The sequence below is a fragment of the Narcine bancroftii genome, chromosome 3 (genome assembly GCF_036971445.1).
Source record: "Narcine bancroftii isolate sNarBan1 chromosome 3, sNarBan1.hap1, whole genome shotgun sequence".
Lineage (NCBI taxonomy): Eukaryota > Metazoa > Chordata > Chondrichthyes > Torpediniformes > Narcinidae > Narcine > Narcine bancroftii.
The window spans coordinates 222,657,065-222,679,815 of record NC_091471.1 but is presented as its reverse complement, the minus strand read 5'-3'; the positions used below and the strand labels follow the sequence as shown (position 1 = coordinate 222,679,815).

The window sequence follows — 22,751 nt, the reverse complement described above, 5'->3', positions numbered from 1 at the left end:
CTCTGCACAATTTGCCTTTCCACTTACTTTAGTGTCACCAGCAAACTTTGACACACTCCACTTCGTCCCTTCTTCCAGATCGCTTATGTATACTGAGAACAGTTGCAGGGCCAGCACCGACCCCTGAGGTGCCCCACTCATCACGTTTGACCAACCAGAAAAGCACACACCTGTACTCCAACTCTCTGCTTTCTATTGGTTGACCAATCCTCTATCCATGCTAATACATCAACCCCAATTCCATGCATCCTTATCTTCTGTAGGTTATTTATGCAGCACCTTATCGAACACCTTCTGCAAATACAGATATCTGCTCCCCTCTATCTACTGCACTTGTTACATCCTCAAAGAATTCCAGTAAATTTGTCAAACAGGACTTGTCTTTGCTGAATCCACGCTGGGTCTGCCTGATGGATCCATTTTGGTCCAGCTGCCTCGCTATTTCTTCTTTAATTAGAGCTTCAAGCATTTTCCCAATTACAGTCTGGCAGATCCACACTCAAATCATCTGGGTAGAGAAATTAAACAAACTGCAGGCTCTGTTGGTTTTTGATCCACAATCCATAGCTGCATTCAAAGCTAGAATTAGAAGGCTCCAAACTATTTTCAAGGTCACTTGCAGGTATGGCTTCTTCCATGATTATAGATCTTTAAATGACAGCTGACATTTTATTATGATGCAATCTGCCATAGACACATGGGTAAAAATATGTTGGCTCCACCCAGTCGACATTAAAGCTCACACACAAGCAATGAATGTTCAAACTGTGTTCCATGGATTGGCACGTGTTAAAGTACAGCTTGGTTATCAAAACAATACAGACATTGGGAAGGGCTCGCAGTAGTTTAGAAACGTATGTTTTAGGATATGGAAAATGAGCTCTATGGGTTGTGGTTGTTTTCTGTGGGGTAGGGTGTAGAAAGGAATACTTTCTGTTTGAGAATTAACTCACAAAGTTAACTTTTTGAGAACGACCAGAACATCAATACATACCAAAAATGAAAAATCATTCCACGACAAGCTCTTCAAACTTTCATCTGGACAGGATGGGACCATCATCATTCCATGAAAAACAGAGGTCAGATCCGAGTTCGCTTCTTGACCAGCGGGTATTTCGAAAACCAAGTCTCCATGGTATCCAGCCAGGAAGGGAAATTTAGGAACAGTCAGAATGAGTTTTCAAAAGATAATGTTTCCTGGGGCCTTCTGAAAGTGTTCTCCTTTCACTTGTTGACAGCCCATGGCAGCACTCACAATCCCTCTTCACCGCATATGCATCAATTTCCTCTTGGAGAAAGCTCATGACATTATTCAACAGTGTTTTCAGTAATAGCTGCCGATGCACCTGGAAAATAACAATCTGCATTATGATTAAATTAGCATTATTATCTGCAAATCCAAAAGAACTTGCTCATAAATTCTAAACATCAGTCAATGGGTCACATCAAGAAATGGTAGTAGTAGTTTTCCAGTTCAGATGATGGTTATAGTTAAACGTAACATCAGTCCTTCTAAGTTGGTTATTTAACCAATGGATATCCAAGGAGGCAGGTTTCCTCATTCAAGAACTAGGAGGGAGTGAGATGGCATTAAATCACCCATTTTAATCCACACCTCTGCAGCATAAATAGGCATGATATGGCCAAATGTCATTGACCCCAATAGAGTGCAAAATGGGAAGGTTTTGTTCAAATCAGGACTTTAGCTTGCTTGTTCTGAACGTTAATTGACAAGACAAACCTTGGTCAATTTCTGCCGATGTTGTCCGAGTTTCTTATGTTCGGGAACAGTTTATGTCACACAGACTTTACGATTATCCATATTCAATTCTTTTGCTGCTGCAATTAATTCTCACCAAAGACTCTACACCAGCCATTCCCAACCTTCCTTTCAACTGTGGTCCATACCCCCGCACCCCCCCCCCTTCCGCTCCGCAGGACTCTGCTCAGTGTATGGCCCCTTTCCCTATAAAGCAAGTTCTTCTATACTTCTCTGCAATTGTCTACATAAAGTGCATAAAAAATATTTCTGTCATGAGTTGAAAAGAAACTAGGCTTTTTAAAAAAAAATGTGCAGTGCCCCCCCCCCCACCCCCCCACCAAATCCCCTGGAGAAAGCCATAGGGCTCTGCGTTCAAAACAGCTTCTCTGCATAGACTTGAGTTTTATTTCGCAAACTTGCCAGATTAATAACCCAGGCTAGCATAGCTGACATTGTAAATCCACATCTTGGCATTCAATAACCCTCCTGGGTACCAAAATGTCTCTCTTCCTATAAAACTTAAAAGGAAATTGCACACCTGCTCGGGGACTGTGAGGCATCTTGTATACGAGGAACAGCTGCTCTGTACAATTCACCTCAAATCATTCAACTCACACACGTGGGCAAGTTTGCCCTGCAGCAGATGTTATATCAACAGGAAGCACTGCAATGCTGTCTCAAGAACAAACTTTCAGTGTTCATCAAGATACTCTTCTGTTTCTGGTGCCAGGCACAAGTAGTTCAGTTAAAATGTTAGGACAGATGATTACATCATTGCTTTCTTGCTTGGACACAGCAGGCTAAACCTTCCTCTCTAGTTGAAGGGCACTTTTATCAAGTGCTATGTGGAAAGCCCAGGGCAGAGTCCATGATGCAAGAGGCTCTGAACAAATGTATAGATCATAGAATACTACAGGCCCTTCAGCCTTTAATGTCATGCTGACCCAAATATTCCTTAAATATATACTAAACTATCCCTACCCCATAACCTTCTATTATTTTTCCATCCATGTGCTTGTCTAAGAGTCTCTTAAATGTAATGAATGTTCCAGCCTCCACCACCATCCCCAGCAAGGCATTTCAGGTACCCACAACTCTATGTGAAATACTTAACCTGATGTCTCCCCTCAACTTCCCTCCCTTCACTTTGTACATATGTCCTCTGGTATTTGCTATTCCAGGAAAAATAAGTTGGCTGTCCATCCCATCTATGCCTCTCATAATCTTGTAGACCTCTATTAAGTCTATTCTCATCCTTCTATGCTCCAGAAAAAAAGTCCCAGCTCTGTTAACCTTGCCTTATAAGACTTGTTTTCCAAGCCTCTTCATCCTCTCCATAGCTTCAACATTCTTCCTGTAATGAGGAGACCAGAACTGAACACAATACTCTGTGATCTTGCTAGAGATTTGTAGAGTTGCAACATGACCTCTTGTTTTGAAATCAATCTCCGTATTAATGAAGTCCAGCATCCCATAAGCCTTCTTACCGATCCTATCAACCTGTGTGGCAAACTTGAGGGATATATGAATTTGGACCCCAAGGTCCCTCTGTTGATCCATACTCTTAAGACCATTAACCCTATACTCAGCCTTCTGGCTTGTCCTTCCAAAATGCATCCTTGTGGCGGCCCGCAATTGCGGAGATCGGGCCAGAACATCACGCAGCAGTCGATGCGGACAGAGATCGCTAAAGCGACTCCCAAGACAACGAACCAGCAGGGGTAGAAGCTGGGCCAACATCAGACCAACAGCTCTATAATGGCGTTGGTCAAGCTGCCCAGCTAACTCAACAGAGACAGACAGGGGAAGAAGGGCATTCATATACATGGTTGTTCCCGCCCATTATTGTTATTCATATGGATGACTCAGTCAATCAGCAGAAACAGTGGGAACTTGAACAGTATAAAAGCAGCCTTTCCAGCCCTAATAAAGGAGTGAGCTTGACCTGCCACACTGTGTGTGTGTTTCTTTGTAGCGGTTGGCTACAGTTGGTGACCCCAACGGTTTAGAAGGAATCTAAACCTAGCGATGGAGAACGAAGCAGCAGTCAGCGCAGTCGGCCTGAAGCTCCCAACCTTCTGGACAGTTCGACCCGGCATGTGGATCGTCCAAGCGGAGGCTCAGTTCCAGATCAGGGGCATCACAGCAGAGACCATATGGTCAGCGCCCTGGATCTGCAGACTGCAGACGGAGTGGGCAACTTTAACCATTGGAAGGCAGTGTAAGAGCTATTAACTGAGACATTTGGACTCCCGCAGCGAGAGCAAGGAGCACATTTGCTCCACCAGGATGGGCTTGGAGACAGATACCTGTAGGCACTCATCAACAAGATGCTGGCCCTCCTGGGAGATGAGCAGTGCATCATCATGTTCAAGCAGGTGTTCCTGTAACAGATGCCTAAAGACGTCCAACTTCTCCTGATGGATGCGGATTTCACCGATCCCCCGGAAAGTCGGAGCACGGGCAGACATTCTGTGGAAACAGAAACTGAAATGCTTGGCTGCCATGGGGCTCGTTAAGAAGTCCTGCAATCAGACCAGAGCAATCCCAAGCAAGGAACAGCAGATAAGAGGCAGGAGCGAGTTCAGTGACAAATGATGCTTCTACCACCAGAGATGGGGCACCGAGGCCCGCCAATGCCAGTCCCCATGCGAGTTCCAGGGAAATGACAAGGCCAGTCGTCACTGATGGCCATGATGGCTGGCCACCAAGAGAGCCTCCTGTATATTTGGGACTGCCTGTCTGGCAGATGCTTCCTGATGGATAAGGGAGTAAAGGTCAGCATGATACCCCCAACAGGGTTGAACACTAGACGCAGGCTAGCAGGACCCACATTGAGGGCTGCCAACAACAGCAGTATATGGGACCTATGGCACTCATAGGGCCGAACTGCAGTTCGGGGGCAGTCACTTCTCGTGGGAGTTCATGCTGGCCGCAGTGAGACAACCACTCCTCAAAGCGGATTTCCTGTGAGCCCACAGCCTCCTAGTGGTCCTTAAGGTAAGCGACTCATCCACATCGAGACCTAGCAGACCATCGCACTGAGAGGCACTAGGTTTTAGGCAATGCATCTGGACTCCATCCATAGCTCAGAGGATGAGTTCTCCCAGGTGCTAGTGGGATTCCTGGCAATCCTTTCCCCTCAGTTCACAGCGGAGATGCCTTGTCACGGTGTCAGACATCACATCCTGACCAAGGGCCCACCTTTCCACGCAAGGGCGAGACAATTTCACCCGGAGAAGCTCCGACTGGCCAAGGAGGAGTTCTGCAAGCTCGAGGAGTTGGGTGTTGTTCCACGGTCAGAGAGACCATGTGCCTCACCCCTGCACATGGTGCCTAAAGCAACTGGAGGCTGGAGACCATGTGGCGACTATCACTGGCTCAATGAGGCCACCACCCCAAACCATTACCCGGTGCTGCACATCCAGATTTTGTGGCAAACCTGCACGGGGCAACAATATTCTCAAAAGTGGACCTCATGCGAGGATCACCAGATCGCGGTGTATCTTGATGACATTCCTAAGACAGCCATCATCACTCCACAGGTACTACCACCCTCCTGTGCGACATGGCCACCAGGCAGGTTCAACCTACTGTCCCAATGGCATGGAGGCGATGAGTTTTTTTACTCCATCCACAGGCTGGCACACCCATTCATCAGGACAGCAGTCCGGCTGATGGCCAGCAAGTACGTGTGGCATGGATTGTAGAAACAAGTCCAGTGGTGGGCCAACGGAATGCAGGTTTGACCACATTCACATGGACATAATGGGACCCTTGCCAGTCTCTCAGGGTTTCAACTTCAAGGGCCCCAACTGGGCGTACGAGCTACCATGGGCACTACTGGGCATCTGAACAGCGCTAAAAGAAGATCTCCACGCATCCTCCACTGAACTCATCTACGGAGCCCCACTCACAGTTCCCGGGAATTTTGTTCCACAGGGCAGCAGGAGGAGACAACCACCTTCCTGGACAGGCTGCGCAAAAAAGCTGGTAACCTGTCTCCGATCCCATCCTCCAGACATGGACAAGCCAAGTCCAACATCCCCAAAGAACTCAAGGACTGTGAGTGTATGTTTGTATGCAGAGGACCCCACTGTTCACCACTGCAGAAGCCATACGAAGGTCACTTTCAAGTCATCTGGAACAACGAATCCACCTTCAAGCTGGACATCAGTGGTAAACCAAAGGTCTTCACTACAGGTAGACTCAAGCCTGCCCACACAGACCCAGCAGAACCCGTGGAGACACCAACACCTCGATGCAGAGGCAGACAACAAAAGACTTTGGGGACTCTATCTACGGACACTATAGACTGTAATGTCAATTCTGGCAGGGTTATGTGGTGGCCTGCAATTGCGGAGATCAGGCGGCACATCCCGTGGCAGCAGACATGGACAGAAGTTGCTAAAGCAACTCCCAGGACAACAAACCAGTGGGGGTAGAAGCTGGGGCAGCATCAGACCAACAGCCCTAAAATGGCATTGGTCAAGCTGCCCAGCTAACTCAGCAGAAACAGACTTGGGAAGAAGGGCAGTCATATGCATGGATTGTTATTCATATTGCTGACTCAGTCAATCAGAAAAATATGGGAGGAACTTGAACAATATAAAAACAGCCTTTCTAGCCCTAATAAAGGAGTGAGCTTAACCTGCAACACTGTGTGTGTGTGTGTGTGTGTGTGTGTGTGTGTGTGTGTGTGTGTGTGTGTGTGTGTGTGTGTGTGTGTGTGTGTGTGTGTGTGTGTGTGTGTGTGTGTGTGTGTGTGTGTGTGTGTTTTAGCGGTCGTTACATCCTCAGACTTATCCTAAATGAACTCCATCTGCCACTTTTCTGCCCAACTTTGTATCCTGTCTCTATCCTTTTGTAACTTAGGACAACCTGTTTCTGCCCTGGGGAAAAAGGTGCTGGCTGTGCACGTTATGTCTGGGGTGACATGGTTGGTGTAGGGGTTAGCACAACGCCTTTATAGTGCAAGCGATCGGGACCGGGGTTCGAATCCTATGCTATCCGTAAGGAGTTTGTATGTTCTCCCGTATCTGCATGGGTCTTCCCCATGCACTCCAGTTTCCTCCCACCATTTGAAATGTACCAGGGGTGCAGGTTAATTGGGTATAAATTGAGTGGCACAGATTCATGGGCCAAAATTGCTGGTTACCGTGCTGCATGCCTAAATCTAAAATTTAAAATATAACCTTCAGCACCATCCACACCTCCTCCAACCTTCATATCATCCACAAACTTACTGATCCATCCTTCCACCTCTTATTCTAGGACATTTATAAAGATCACAAAGAACTGGGGTCCCAGAACAGATCCCTGGGGCACTCCACTAGTCACTGCCCACCAGGCAGTATACTTTCCTTCCACTACTAACTACTCTCTGCTTTCTACTTGAAAGCCAATTAAAAAAAAGCCCACAGCCAAGGTTCCACTGATCCCATGCCTCATGAATTTCTGAACGAGCCACTTAAGAGGGACCTTGTCAAATGCCTTGCTAATATCCATGTAGACCACATCTACAGCCCTACGCTCATCACTTTCCTTTGTTACCTCCTCCAAAAACTCAATTAGATCTGTGAGGGTTGATCTTCCCTTCCCTCCTTGAGTAAATTGTACTTCTCCAAATGCTCATAGACCCTTTCCTTAAGAATCCTCTCCAATAATTTGCACACCACTGACCTATTACTCACTGGTCTATAATTTCCAGGATTCTCCCAATTACCTTTTCTAAACAAGGGGACCACATTTGCCATTCTCCAATCCTCTGGCACCTCCCTGTGGCCAATGAGGACTCAAAGATCAAAGCCACTCCCCCAACTATCTCTTCCACCACTTCCCAAAGCATCGTGGGGTATATCGCGTCCAACCCCAGGGTCTTATTAATCTTAATGTTTTTAAGAAAATCCAATACTCCCTCTTACTTAATCTCAACCTCATACAGCACACAAGCATGTTCTATTCTGAACTCACTGTGATCAAGGTCCTTTTCTCTTGTGAATACTTAAGTAAAGTATTCATTTAGACCTCCACAACCTTTTCCGCTTCCAGGCGCTTGTTGCCTCCTTTATCTTTCAGCGACTCTGATCGAGTACATAGCATTCTGCAAGGGGAAGGAGAACAGCCAGAAGTCGTGGTCCATGTGGGGACCAATGACTTAGCTAGAAGTGGGGATGAGGTCCTGAAACAGGATTATGTGGAATTAGGTAGGAAGTTAAAAAACAGGACCTCCAAGGTAGTAATCTCTGGATTGCTGCTGGTGTCACGCGCTAGTGAGGGTAGAAATAGGAGGATGTGGAGGATGAATGCGTGGCTAAAGAGATGGTGCAGGGGGCAAGGGATAAGATTTCTGGATCATTGGGATCTCTTCAGGGGAAGGTCGGACCTGTACAAAAGGGACGGACTCCACTTGAACTGGAGGGGGACCAATGTGCTGGTAAGCAGATTTGCTAGAGCTGTGGGGGAAGGTTTTAAACTAGTTTGGCAGGGGGGTGGGAACAGAGTGTGAGACCAGTGTCAAGGGAGCATGGCCACCTAGATAAGAATAAAAACGATAACAAAAGTAGGATGGAGATTAGGGTAGAAGGTTGAAAAGAGAATGTATGTGAGGGTCATTCTCTGAAATGCATATATTTTAATGCAAGAAGCATAGTGAACAAGGTAGATGAGCTTAGAGCATGGACAGATACTTGGGGTCACGATATTGTGGCAATTAGTGAGACCTGGCTACAAGAGGGGCAGGTCTGGCAACTTAATGTTCCAGGATACATTTGTTTTAGATGTGATAGATCAGAGGGTAAAAAAAGGGGAGGAGTTTCTCTGCTTGTTAAGGAGGACATTACTGCCGTGAGGTGGCAAGATGGTCTGGAGGGATCATCCAGTGAGGCTGTTTGGGTGGAATTGAGGGGTGAAGGAGGCATGAGGGTGCTAATAGGGGTGTATTACAGACCACCAAATGGGCCAAGAAAATTAGAGGAACAAATTTGTAGGGAGATAACGTATATGTGTGAGAATCATAAGGTAGTGATCATGGGAGTTTTTAACTTCCCTCACATTGATTGGGATACCCATACAGTTAGAGGGCTGGATGGGCTAGAGTTCGTTAAATGTGTTCAAGATTGTTTTCTGAATCAATTAGTTGAAGAACCGACTCGGGACAGTGTAATACTGGATCTCCTGTTAGGGAACAAGCTAGGTCAGGTATCAGACATTAATGTTGGAGATCCAATTGGGACTAGTGATCATAATTCTGTTAGTTTTAAGGTAGTTTTAGGGAAGAGCAAGGAAGGGCCTAAAGTTGAGGTTCTGGATTGGAGAAGAGCAAATTTCGAAGGAATAAGAAGGGATTTGGGGAGTATTGAGTGGGACAGGATATTTTCAGGTGAGGGTGTAAATGAAAAATGGAGGATATTCAAAAAAGAAATTTTGAGGGTACAGAGTAGTTATGTCCCAGTGAGGATCAAAGGAAAGGCTGGAACTCAGTGAGGCTTGGTTTTTGAGGAATATTGGAAATTTGGTTAGGAAAAAAAGGGAGGTGTACAAGAGGTATAAAGAACAGGGAGCTGACAATTTGAAGGAGGACTATGAAGGAGGACTACAAGGAATGTAGAAGGAATCTTAAGAAAGAAATTAGAAAGGCCCAAAAAAGGACAAAGAGGCTTTGGCAGACAGAGTAATAATAAATCCAAAAGGTTTCTATAAGTACATTAAAAGTAAAAGATGAGTGAGAGATAAAATTGGACCCCTTGTAGATAGTGAGGGTAGGCTGAATGAGAAGTCAGAGGAAATGGTGGAAATTTTGATTGATTTCTTTGCCTCGGTATTCACTAGGGAAAAAAATATTGAACCAGTTGAAGTAAAGAAAAATAGTGGGGAGGTCATGAAGCATACAAGGATAACCGAGGAGGTAGTGATGGCTGTGTTGAAAAAGATAAAGGTGGATAAATCTCCGGGACCGGACAAAATATTCCCAAGGACACTCACGGAGGCTAGTGGACAGATAGTGGGGCCATTAACAGAGATATTTAGGATGTCACTGGTCATGGGGGTAGTGCCAAAGGATTGGAGGGTGGCGTATGTAGTTTCGCTGTTTAAGAAAGGGTCCAAATGTAAACCTGGGAATTATAGGCCCGTGAGTCTGACGTCTGTGGTGGGTAAGTTGATGGAAAGTGTTCTGAGGGATGGTATTTACAAATATTTGGAGATACAGGTATTGATAGGGAATAATCAGCATGGTTTCGTCAGGGGTAGATAATGCTTGACAAACCTGATTGAGTTTTTCGAGGGGGTTACAAAAAAGGTGGATGAAGGGAAAGCTGTGGATGTTGTCTATTTAGACTTTAGTAATGCTTTTGACAAAGTTCCCCACAGGAGGTTAGGAAAAAAGGTGGAGGCATTAGGTATAAATGAGGAGGTAGTGAAATGGATTCAGCAATGGTTGGATGGGAGGTGTCAGAGAGTAGTGGTAGAAAATTGTTTGTCCAATTGGAGGCCGGTGACTAGTGGAGTTCCTCAGGGATCGGTCCTCGGTCCACTATTTTTTGTTATATATATTAACGATCTGGAAGTAGGGGTGGAGAATTGGATAAGCAAGTTTGTGGATGATACAAAGATTGGTGGTGTTGTGGACAGTGAGGAAGATTACCTTAGATTAAAAGGTGATTTAGGAAGGCTGGAGGTGTGGGCTGAGAAATGGCTGATGGAATTTAATAAAGATAAGTGTGAGGTGTTACATTTTGGAAAGGCAAATCTAAATAGGTCATATGCATTAAATGGTAGGCTATTGAGATGTGCAGAGCAACAAAGGGATTTAGGAGTTGTGGTAAATAGTACCCTCAAGGCTGATATTCAGGTAGATGGTGTGGTGAAGAAGGCATTTGGAATGATGGCCTTCATAAATCGGAGTATTGAATTCAAGAGTAGAGAGGTTATGATGAAATTGTACAAGGCATTGGTGAGGCCAAATTTGGAGTACTGTGTACAGTTTTGATCACCAAATTATAGGAAAGATATAAACAAAATAGAGAGAGTGCAGAGAAGGTTCACGAGAATGTTAACAGGATTTCAAGGTTTGAGTTACAGGAAAAGGTTGTGCAGACTGGGGCTTTTTTCTTTGGAGCGTAGAAGATTGAGAGGGGACTTGATAGAGGTGTTTAAGATTTTAAAAGGGACAGACAGAGTAAACGTGGATCGGCTTTTTCAATTAAGTGTGGGGGAAGATTCAAACTAGAGGGCATGGTTTAAGATTGAAGGGGGGAGATTATAAGGGGAACATGAGGGGAAATTTCTTTACGCAAAGGGTGGAAGGGATGGAATGAGCTTCCAGCAGACGTGATTGAGGCGGGATCATTGGTTACATTTAAGGAAAGACTGGATAGTTACATGGATAGGAGAGGACTGGAGGGGTATGGACCGGGTTCTGGTCAGTGGGACTAGGAGGGTGGGGATTTGTTACAGCATGGACTAGTAAGGCTGAACTGGCCTGTTCTGTGCTATAAGTGGTTATATGGACCCCACCTTCATTCTCACCATCCTTCTGTTCTTCATATTGGATTATCTTTAATCCAACATTCCAAGGCCTTCTCATGCCCCCTTTGAACTCTCCTAAGTCCTTTCATAAGCTCTTTCCCGGCCACCATTTATTTCCCATGAGACCTTCCTGTTTCCTGCTTCCTATATCTCGTGTCTGCTTCCTTCTTCCTCTTGACCAGCTGCCTCACCTGCTTCATCAGCCATGGTTCCCTTTCCCTATCATCTTTTCCTTGTCTCATCAGGAGAAACCTATCCTGAACCCAGAAAAAGTGGTCCCTAAACTTCTTCCACATTAGTTCTGTACTTGCACCCTTGAACATCTCTTTCTAATTTACCCTCGCAAGTTCCTGCCTCATACCATCGTAATTATCCTTTTCCCAATTAAACTCTTTCCCATTTTGTCTGCTTTTATCCTTATCCATAACTATGCCAAAGCTCAGGGAATTGTGTCACTCTTCCCAAAATGATCACCCACCAAGAAGGTCCGCCATCTGACCAGGTTCATTACCCAGAATTAGATCCAGTACAGCCTCTCCTCTTGTTGGCTGGTCCACTTCAGATGTCAGGACTCCTTCTTGGACACACCTGACAAATTTAGCCCCATTTATCCAGTAAGGAGGTGCCAGTCAATATTTAGGAAGTTGAAATCTCCCAGAACTACAGCCCTGTATTTCCCGCACCATTCCAAGATCTACCTGTTTATCTGCTCCTCAGTATCTCGAAGGTTATTTGGGAGCCTATAGACTACTCCCAACACAGTCATCATTTCCTTTCCTATTTCTGACTTCCACTCATATGACTCAGTGGACACTGCCTCTACAGCACCTTCCCTTTCTGTAGCCGTGATACTATCCCTGTTCACTAATGCTACTCTCCCCTCTCTATCCCTTTTTAAAACACCTAAACCCTAGTACCTGCATCAGCCAATCCTGCCCTTCCATTGTAATAGCCACATCGAGGTTCCATCTACTGATTCATGATCTAAGTACACCCCCTTTATTCCTAATAATCCTAGCGTTGAAATAGACGCATTTCAAACCCTCTAACTGGTTACCTTTATGTTTTGTCCTCTGCCTGCCCTTCATCACCATTCAGAACATATAGCATCATGCTTTTGACCTTTTTCTCTATTCTGCCCTCACATTCGGGTTCCCACCACCCACCCCCCCCCCATTCTACACTAGTTTAAAAGCTCCCCAAAAGCTCTAGCAAACCTGCCCACCAGGATTTTGCTCCCCCTCCAGTTCAGGTCCAGCCCATCATTTTTGTACAGACCAGACCTTCCACAGAAGAGATCCCAATGATCCAGAAATCTGAGCCCATCCCCCAAATCTTGAGCTACACGTTCACCCGCCACAACTTCCTATTCCTACTCTCTCTGGCATGTGGCACAGGCAGCAATCCTGAGATTACCACCACTAAGGTCCTGCTTTATAACTTCTTTCCCAACTCCCTATATTCCCTCCAGGACCTCATTCCTATCTATGCCATTAGTCCCCTCATGGCCACGACATCTGCTCCCCCTCCACTTCCAGAATGCTATTACTCGATCAGAGACGACTCTGACCCTGAGACCTGGGAGGCAACATATCATCTGGGAGCCTTGATCTTTTTCACAGAACCTCCTCTCTGTTCACCTCACAAATGAGTTCCCAATTACCATAGATCTCCTTATTCCTTTCTGAGCTGAGGGGCCAGTCTCTGTGCCTGAGACGTGACTACCACAACCTGTCCCTGGTAGATTGTTTCCCTCCTAACAGTATCCAAAATGGTACATTTGTTGTTGAGAATAGCCACAGGGGTGCTCTACTCTGTCTGCCTATCCCTTTCCCAACAGCCACCCAGCTACCTGCCCTGTGACATTTGAGGGTGACTGAGTTCCTGAAGCTCCTCTCTATTTCTGATCTTGCCTCCCAAATGATCTGGAGTTTATCCAGCTCCAATTCCCTAACTCATCCTCCCAGGAGCTGCAGCTAGATGCACATCTTGCAAGTGTAATCATCAGGGACGATTGTGTAGTACTCACTCCCATCAATCACCATTCTGTTTAACCCTTAAATTTCCTTCCGCTGCCTTTTTAAATACACTCACAAAAAGCTGGTTCCCGATACTCACTCACAGCTCTCCCGAGTCTGAACCTCCTCGACAATGTTGAAATTACAATGGCCCCAATCCCCGCTCTGCTCCCTTTTTTTTTTAAACACACTAACCAAAACTGGTTCCTGACCCTCACAGCTCTCCCAAGTCTGAAACTCCTCCTTTTCCAGTGACAGTCCTGAAATTACAAGTCTTCATGGACTCCAATATACAATGTCCTTTCCACTGCTGGTTCTAAAATGTTATTTAGGGATTCAGCTGGGTACAGCCGGCTATTCCATTCCACGAGCCCACACTGCACAAACACAACCTAATGTGACCAACTGACCCATGAACTCCATCGATCTTTGGAATGTGGGAGGAATCTGGATCATTTGCGATCATGGGGAGAATGTACAAACTCCTTACAGAAAGCAGCTGATTCGAGCCCTGGTCTCTGGCTCTGTAATAGTGTTGTGCTAACCACTGTACTAACTCCAATGGCAAGGCAAGAGAAGCAACCCAGAGAGGTTACGAGGACAAGATAAATGGCCATTGGGAGCAGCCTGAAGTAATAAAAATAGTCTAACCTCGGGCAAGGAGGATTGTTGATGTGTGCTGTTGGGGATCAATGCTCTGTGGGTTGGGGGAAGAGGCCTGAGCGTGATCGGGAGTGGAGTGTGGAGAAGTGATCATGGAGGCACAGGTTTAGGGAGGGCTGGTAAAACAATATTGGCAGTGATTAATTTTTAAAAATTTAATTTAGACCTTTTTCCTTCCCACTCACACTCCATCATAGGCAATCCCTATGCCACTGGTGCTCTGTGATCAATAAGGGATTGCTTAATGCAAGATGTGAGTGGGGAGGAAAGGTTGAGAATCACTGCTCCAGACCCAATTGTAACTGAAATATTTTGCTTGAGAAAAATTGTCATTGGCCCATTTCCTTTGGAGTTAAAAAACCGTGCACATAATGAGTCAATGAGGTACGATTAAAGCAGTGGTTTTCAAACTTTTTCTTCCCACTCACACCCCAACTTAAGCAACCCTTATTAATCTCAGAGCATCTCTGGTATAGGGATTACCTAAAGTTGTATGTGAGTTTAAGAGACAATTTGAAACCACTGTTTTAGATGATAATACTAGATAAACTTCAATAAGAAAATACTCATTCATAATTCTGGTTTGAAATTCCCAGCAACAGTATCAAAAACTAAGCATAATTACTCCTTAAAATGAAAGCTAATGTTAATTATTTTACACTTGTGGGGATTGAGGTTGATGCTTTTACAAGAGGAATAAGTTCATTGGCAACAGCACTGATGCCCTATCAATAACTCCATTGCAACAGTGTCTGCCTGTCCCGCATCGGACTTGTCAGCCACAAACGAGCCTGCAGCTGACGTGGACATTTACCCCCTCCATAAATCTTCGTCCGCGAAGCCAAGCCAAAGTGGAGTTACCTGACTGATAAGGTTTTATTACCAGAAACAGAAGGGACATCTCATGTTGCCTTTCTTAGGGGAACCAATGGGGAGGAACCACAGGTTCAATAAGCAAGGGGCGGGACAGCCTTACACATACAAACCACCTGGAACAGTGGTTCCACCATGAGCACCTAATAGCCTGAATACAACTGGAATTGTCTGATCTCAGAAGCTAAGCAGGCTCAGGCCTGGTCAGTACTTGGAGGAGAGACCTTGGAACACCAGGGATGCTGGACAAAGTGGCGACTCTGTATTTTACATTCTAAATGACGTATTACGTGACATAGCCTGGATGTAGTAAAAACTCTGCCTGTCCCAACGAGCCTGCAGCTGACGTGGACATTACCCCTCCATAAATCTTCGTTCGCGAAGCCAAGCCAAAGAAAGAGTAAAAACTCAAGGATTAATGCAGTGACAAACATGTTTAAGGAACAAACACACATTTACTCAGTTGCTGGCACAAACACAATGGCATATACACACCACTCACACAGAGAAACACATAATAGCCCCAACTGTTCTCCAATCTACCTGTGCAGACACATAAACACACACATTCTTTTTTTCTCTTTTTTTTCTTTGGCTTGGCTTCGCGGACGAAGATTTATGGAGGGGATAAAAAGACCACGTCAGCTGCAGGCTCGTTTGTGGCTGACAAGTCCGATGCGGGACAGGCAGACACGGTTGCAGCAGTTGCAGGGGAAAATTGGTGGGTTGGGGTTGGGTGTTGGGTTTTTCCTCCTTTGCCTTTTGTCAGTGAGGTGGGCTCTGCGGTCTTCTTCAAAGGAGGTTGCTGCCCGCCAAACTGTGAGGCGCCAAGATGCACGGTTTGAGGCGTTATCAGCCCACTGGCGGTGGTCAGTGTGGCAGGCACCAAGAGATTTCTTTAGGCAGTACTTGTACCTTTTCTTTGGTGCACCTCTGTCACGGTGGCCAGTGGAGAGCTCGCCATATAACACGATCTTGGGAAGGCGATGGTCCTCCATTCTGGAGACGTGACCCATCCAGCGCAGCTGGATCTTCAGCAGCATGGACTCGATGCTGTTGACCTCTGCCATCTCGAGTACTTCGACGTTAGGGATGAAAGCGCTCCAATGGATGTTGAGGATGGAGCGGAGACAACGCTGGTGGAAGCGTTCTAGGAGCCGTAGGTGGTGCCGGTAGAGGACCCATGATTCGGAGCCGAACAGGAGTGTGGGTATGACAACGGCTCTGTATACGCTTATCTTTGTGAGGTTTTTCAGTTGGTTGTTTTTCCAGACTCTTTTGTGTAGTCTTCCAAAGGCGCTATTTGCCTTGGCGAGTCTGTTGTCTATCTCATTGTTGATCCTTGCATCTGATGAAATGGTGCAGCCGAGATAGGTAAACTGGTTGACTGTTTTGAGTTTTGTGTGCCCGATGGAGATGTGGGGGGGCTGGTAGTCATGGTGGGGAGCTGGCTGATGGAGGACCTCAGTTTTCTTCAGGCTGACTTCCAGGCCAAACATTTTGGCAGTTTCTGCAAAGCAGGACGACACATTCATATACACAGATAAACACATGCTCCCACACTCATACCCATGCACACACACACACACACGCACACAAGCAGGAATTTTCAAGTCAATTTGATGCTGACTTCTGAAGGGGAAAGAATCAAAAGCTAAACCAATTCAATCAATGCTCTAAAAAAAAGTCTCCCAGGAGGGAGACAATTCTGCTTGTAGTTACAGGATCTGCTCTCAATAAGCAGCCATACCCGAGAAAAGATCATAAAGCTGTTTTTGTTTTAAAAAAAAGTCTGAAGATTCACTAATTTTCTTTATTTAACTAATATAATAATAAAACAATGTGGGAATCAATTCCATGGTTTCTAGCTGGGGACTAATAAAATGCTTAAAATTTAATCTGTCATCTTTTCAATTTAATGAGATACTACATAGGACAAGATGAAAGCCTGTGTAGAAGGGATTATTAATGAGCTCCTGTGTTTCTGTGATTAATATTGGATCCATTTAAAGAAAGACTTAAGCAAGATTAAGCCTCAAGGTCATTACCAATACAATTAGGGTCACTTCTGAATAGAGATAATAGGGAATTAAATATAGAGGATCCTGGAATGCAGCCTTACCTGTTGTTTAATGCATTAAAAATTCAATCTCATATCAGTGCAGATCATTTGAATTCAGTATCAACACATTCCTAATAGTGAGAATGTAAGGAATCTGAGTTCAGAGGCACTAATGATCCTTTTAATTGTGGGTTTGCTCCTTGCAGATTCAATTGCAGCTAACAATCAAAGCATTCGGTGATCCTTTATCATCTTTTCAGGCGGAGTGGATTTTCTAACATTTTCTACAGCTGGATACAAGAGTTATGGACAATAGAGACTTGATCTGTCAGAGAAGATTTTGCATTGGAAGGATTGGCTCGGTGAGAGCAGTGTTTGGGGAGTCATGGGTCTACTTTCATTTGTGATCAAGTTGTACATATGCACCGGTTCTTACTTGCTGCATCCAAGCAGGTACTTTACTAAGAGAGTAAACATTAAATTAAATAAAAAGAGAAATTAAATATAGAAAATAGATAATAAATATTCACAGATACTGTAGTGCAAGAGAAATAAGGAGCATTAGAAAAGTTCGGACAGTCTTTTCATAATGTCGGAGCAGTCCTTTATTACTGCAGCAAGGGTGGTTCAATAGTCTGATAGCGGCTTGAAGAAGTGTGATTGAGTTTTCTTTTCAAATATTTTATTGGATTTTACAGAAATAGTGCATATGTAAAAGCCATTAATCGAAGGTAGTATAAAGGAATAGACAAAAAAGATATATAAGAAAAATAAAACTATTATGTATCAACTCAATATCATAACAGTCAAACAGGAAAAAAAAAGTAGCTCCATGTATTACCTTAAATTGTATAAGTGAACGTCGGGCACACAAAGATGATAAATTTACCTATTTTAAGACAGAATCCAACGTGGTATCCGATAATGAAGGTTGAAGATCTTGCTCACATAATTTTTAAAATCTTATCAAAAGAATTATCCCTAGACTTTAATAATAAATCATATTTAGATTTATTATTTTTGATTTGGTTTAAAAATCATAGCTCACCCTTATCGTATTTATAACAAGGACTTGAGGAAGCCTCAACTCTACAGGGATTAAAAGACTCTTAATTTGTAGGTATCTAAATAAATTGTTTGGGAAGTTTAAATTTAAGAGATAGTTGTTTGAATGAAGCATAACTGGTTTCTGAAGAAAGCAGTCAACATGTATAAAAATTCTTCCATAAAAAATTGAATCCTTAAAAGATTTTGATTGATATAAAATTTAGAATAAACTGTTGAAAAGTTTCATTTATCTCTACATGGTCAGCAGTGATAACCCCATTATCTTCAAGAATTTCCGAAATAAGTCATTTGGCAGTATTGTGACAGAGTATATACAAGTTTTGGGGAGATAAATTGGGAAAGGGTTTGTTAGAGTAGGTTACATACAAACACTTTAAAACAGATCTTATTTAAGATACTGGACCTCTGCCCCACGCTAGACATGTCAGGGTCAACATCCTTCGCAGAAGCTTTGGTGAGTGCCCAAGAGACTTCACTAATGGATTGTTGTTTACAAAAAGACAACAGGATGGAGAGCGGGGGCGGGAGAGCGGGGGCGGGAGAGCGGGGGCGGGAGAGCGGGGGCGGGAGAGCGGGGGCGGGAGAGCGGGGGCGGGAGAGCGGGGGCGGGAGAGCGGGGGCGGGAGAGCGGGGGCGGGAGAGCGGGGGCGGGAGAGCGGGGGCGGGAGAGCGGGGGCGGGAGAGCGGGGGCGGGAGAGCGGGGGCGGGAGAGCGGGGGCGGGAGAGCGGGGGCGGGAGAGCGGGGGCGGGAGAGCGGGGGCGGGAGAGCGGGGGCGGGAGAGCGGGGGCGGGAGAGCGGGGGCGGGAGAGCGGGGGCGGGAGAGCGGGGGCGGGAGAGCGGGGGCGGGAGAGCGGGGGCGGGAGAGCGGGGGCGGGAGAGCGGGGGCGGGAGAGCGGGGGCGGGAGAGCGGGGGCGGGAGAGCGGGGGCGGGAGAGCGGGGGCGGGAGAGCGGGGGCGGGAGAGCGGGGGCGGGAGAGCGGGGGCGGGAGAGCGGGGGCGGGAGAGCGGGGGCGGGAGAGCGGGGGCGGGAGAGCGGGGGCGGGAGAGCGGGGGCGGGAGAGCGGGGGCGGGAGAGCGGGGGCGGGAGAGCGGGGGCGGGAGAGCGGGGGCGGGAGAGCGGGGGCGGGAGAGCGGGGGCGGGAGAGCGGGGGCGGGAGAGCGGGGGCGGGAGAGCGGGGGCGGGAGAGCGGGGGCGGGAGAGCGGGGGCGGGAGAGCGGGGGCGGGAGAGCGGGGGCGGGAGAGCGGGGGCGGGAGAGCGGGGGCGGGAGAGCGGGGGCGGGAGAGCGGGGGCGGGAGAGCGGGGGCGGGAGAGCGGGGGCGGGAGAGCGGGGGCGGGAGAGCGGGGGCGGGAGAGCGGGGGCGGGAGAGCGGGGGCGGGAGAGCGGGGGCGGGAGAGCGGGGGCGGGAGAGCGGGGGCGGGAGAGCGGGGGCGGGAGAGCGAGAGTGAGCACGCGCAAGGAGATCACTGTTACAGGCAGCAACTGAAGCTGGGACTGGAACAGGACAAGCTGGCAAGCTTGTGTAAAGACCCATTTGGAAGGCAGCCTGGTCAAAGTCCTTGTGGCTCATGCAAGAGGAGAGGACAGTCTGTCTAATGTTTCACTTTGGATAAGAGAAACAAAAATTAACTCTATGGTGACCTGAAAGAAATAGGTTATCACCTGGAGAACCCTGAAGGGGCAAGTTTCATCAGCAAGACACTGAAGTGGCTGTTTAAAAAGGAACAGCAAATCTCTCTCTGAAAACTGACAAGAACCCTCCTGAGCAGTAACCATTTACCTTACAAGCACCAAAGCCTGGTGAATTTTATAAATGTTAAATTCTGTGCACAGCATATGAATTGCCTGCAACCAATAAACTTGGAGGAATGAGAAGTGAGATTGGACTGTGAACCAAAGAACTTTTCTGAACTTACACACACATTACATACATGTGCGCTTAGAATTAGAAGGGAGTTAAGTAAGTCAATAGTGATAAATTTTGATTCTATTTTCATTCTTTAAGATAATTAAAAGCAAATTTTGTTTAAGTAACCATTTTCCTTAGTAAATATCTATTGCTGTTGGGTTTTGGGCTCCTCTGGGCTAGTAGGAGTATAATCTTTCAATTGGCAAGCTATGAGCTTTCCTGCTTTATCACCATGGATGTAAAATCCGAAGAGGATTTTTCTTCAAAAAAGAAAGCAATTTCATCTTTTATGAATTCGAAAAAGACAGGATCTGACAATAAAATAAGATTCAAATGCTATCATTTAGTAGTTCTAGGTAAATCTAGGTAAGTTGATAATACTACCAGAGAGTGATCAGATATTAATATGCTCTCATATTTACTGGAATAAACAAGTGGAATGAGTTGTTTATCTGCAAGAAAATAATTAATCTGAGAATATGTGTGATGCACCTGATAGAAAAAAAAATAGAATTCCTTATCCTTAGGATGGAAAAAAATTTCAAAATATCTATAATTCCACACTGTCACATGAACCAGTTAGAGTATAGCAGATTTGTTTAATGTGGTAGTTTTGGGAGACAAATGATCCATGGGATCTAGCCAACAGTTCATGTCACCTCCTAAAATCAAAGAATATAAATTTAAATTTGTTAAGACTGAAAAAAGCCATTCAAAAAAGTTTGGATCTTCTATATTTAGTGCTGTAAATATAGATAAAAACAAGCAATTATAAAGTTTACCAGATGGAATCAAATAGCATCAATTATAGCATCAGCAAATAACGTTAAGTTTAACAAATGGAATAGACCACACATGTCAAACTCTGGCCCACGGGCCAAATTTGGCCCATGATATAATTATATTTGGCCCGCAAGATCATATCAAATATGTATTAGAGCTGGCCCGCTGGCTGCCGCACCAGTATAGCGCATGCACAGCTAATACTACAAATCCCAGAATGCTTTGTAAATGCGTTGGCGCCGGCCCGTCAGCCCGCTAATCGCCCCCACCTCCTCTCTTTACTGTCATTAGCATCTGCGACCTGTCGCCAAACTCACACGTAATAAACCCCTTACGAAAAATGGCCAAACGAAAGACAGAAAGCAGGACCTTTCAACACAGGTGGGAGGCAGACTCTGACCCCAGAGTTTGATGAACTTGCATCTAAGAAGAGATGCCAGGTATCTGGTTTAGACCCAGGTGCATCAGAGTAAATCACAGTGGAGCAAGATAAGCTTGGATTAATATTTTCTTTGGTTCACTTTGGACTGTTCATAGTTGAAAGATTGGATTTTCATTGAAGCAAGTTGTTATTTTTTTGACTTGTTGGCTTGTGAAAAAAAAATACATTTCAAAGGAGCTTAAAGGCTATAGAGAAATATTATTTATTGAATATTTTATTTCTCATTTGTTAATGCTTCTTCTGGAAAGAGTTTAACCAAAACTATTATTAAACATTTATTTTAATAAGAAAAAGTTTAACATTACATATGTTGAAAGAATAGAAAACATGCAGATGTTGTTGAAAATTTTCAATAAATATTTAGTTTGGCCCATGACTTAGTCCAAGTTTTTAATTTTGGCCCTCTGTGAATTTGAGTTTGACACCCCTGGAATAGACAATCAATCAATATTGAGACACATCTAGACATAGCCATAAATGCTAAATGAAAGTGCCGCCCCTTCCAAAATCTTTTTAAAAAAAAAGAGTTATCAGATAGATGAAAATGAGTCTCTTTTAAAAGCAGCATCCCTGGTTTAAACTTTTAAAAAAATATGTGAAAAAATCTTACATCACTTTATAAGATGTAAGCCATGATATCAATCAATGGCGGAGCAGGCTCGAAGGGCCAAATGACCTACTTCTGCTCCTATCTTCTATGTTTCTATGATTCAAACCAGAAATACTCCAACTGATTATCTTTATAACATTAGCCATCTCAAAAATTAGAATCCAATATTACCAAGAAAGTAAAAATTTGACCAATATGATTAATCGGCGGTAAAATTATAAAAACTCTGTAAATGCCAAAAATCACCACAATTTAGAGGAACAAAAATAATTTCCCATGAAACTCAATTTAAAACGACCATCTCCTCCCCTCACCCAGCTATCCCAAGTTATCCTGGGAACAGCAAGCAAGCAAACCAAGCCAGATAAACCCTCTGTTGGCAGCATTCCTAATAAGTTGAAAATTAAATCAAGCTTCCATAAACCATTAGATACTTTTTGACTCAAAAGAAAACACAAAGTTAAAATGAAGACAGCTGAATACTTGCATGCATGTTATCAAAATTAAAAATATAAATGAAATTTAAAATATTTTGAAATAATAACTTTACAATAGATCACAACAAATGAATAATTGTTAATTTAAAATAAAGGGAAATAAAACATTGACAGTCTTATTAAAAAGAATAAAAAGAATAAAAAGAGAATCATATACCAGCATAATTAAACAGCCACACAAGAACTGAGAATAACAACCAGATTGAGATACAGTCAAACCTAAAATCTCAGCACTTTACTGAACAGCTGAAGCAGAAGGAAATTCTTCCAGGAGGGGAATTCAGCCATATTATAGATTTATCCGGAAAAGTGATTCACAATCTAGCAAGGAAAACCAGAGATGGTTCCTTTGTAAAGTTGAGACACAACTTTTGTGTTGAGTAGGTTCTTTCATGACCTCCGCTGGGTAATCATTAATGATCTGAATGTTCTGTCCCTGATACTGCAACATCCCTCTATGCCAGGATTCCCTTATAAGTTGGTCTTTAATCTGAAAATGACGTAGACAGAGAATAATTGAGTGGCTTGCCTCCAG

At 44.8% G+C, this 22,751-nt stretch overlaps 1 long non-coding RNA gene across 1 annotated transcript in view; it reads right to left on the bottom strand.

Annotated features, from left to right (window-relative positions):
- Positions 1–22,688, bottom strand: part of LOC138758169 (uncharacterized) — a 64,974-nt gene extending 42,286 nt beyond the window's left edge. The window contains exons 1-2 of the long non-coding RNA XR_011354189.1: positions 22,436–22,688; positions 995–1,346 (exon numbers count right to left, since the gene is read on the bottom strand). This is a non-coding gene — a long non-coding RNA (uncharacterized lncRNA). The remainder of the gene's footprint in view (positions 1–994; positions 1,347–22,435) is intronic.
- Between the last annotated feature and the right edge of the window lie 63 nt (positions 22,689–22,751).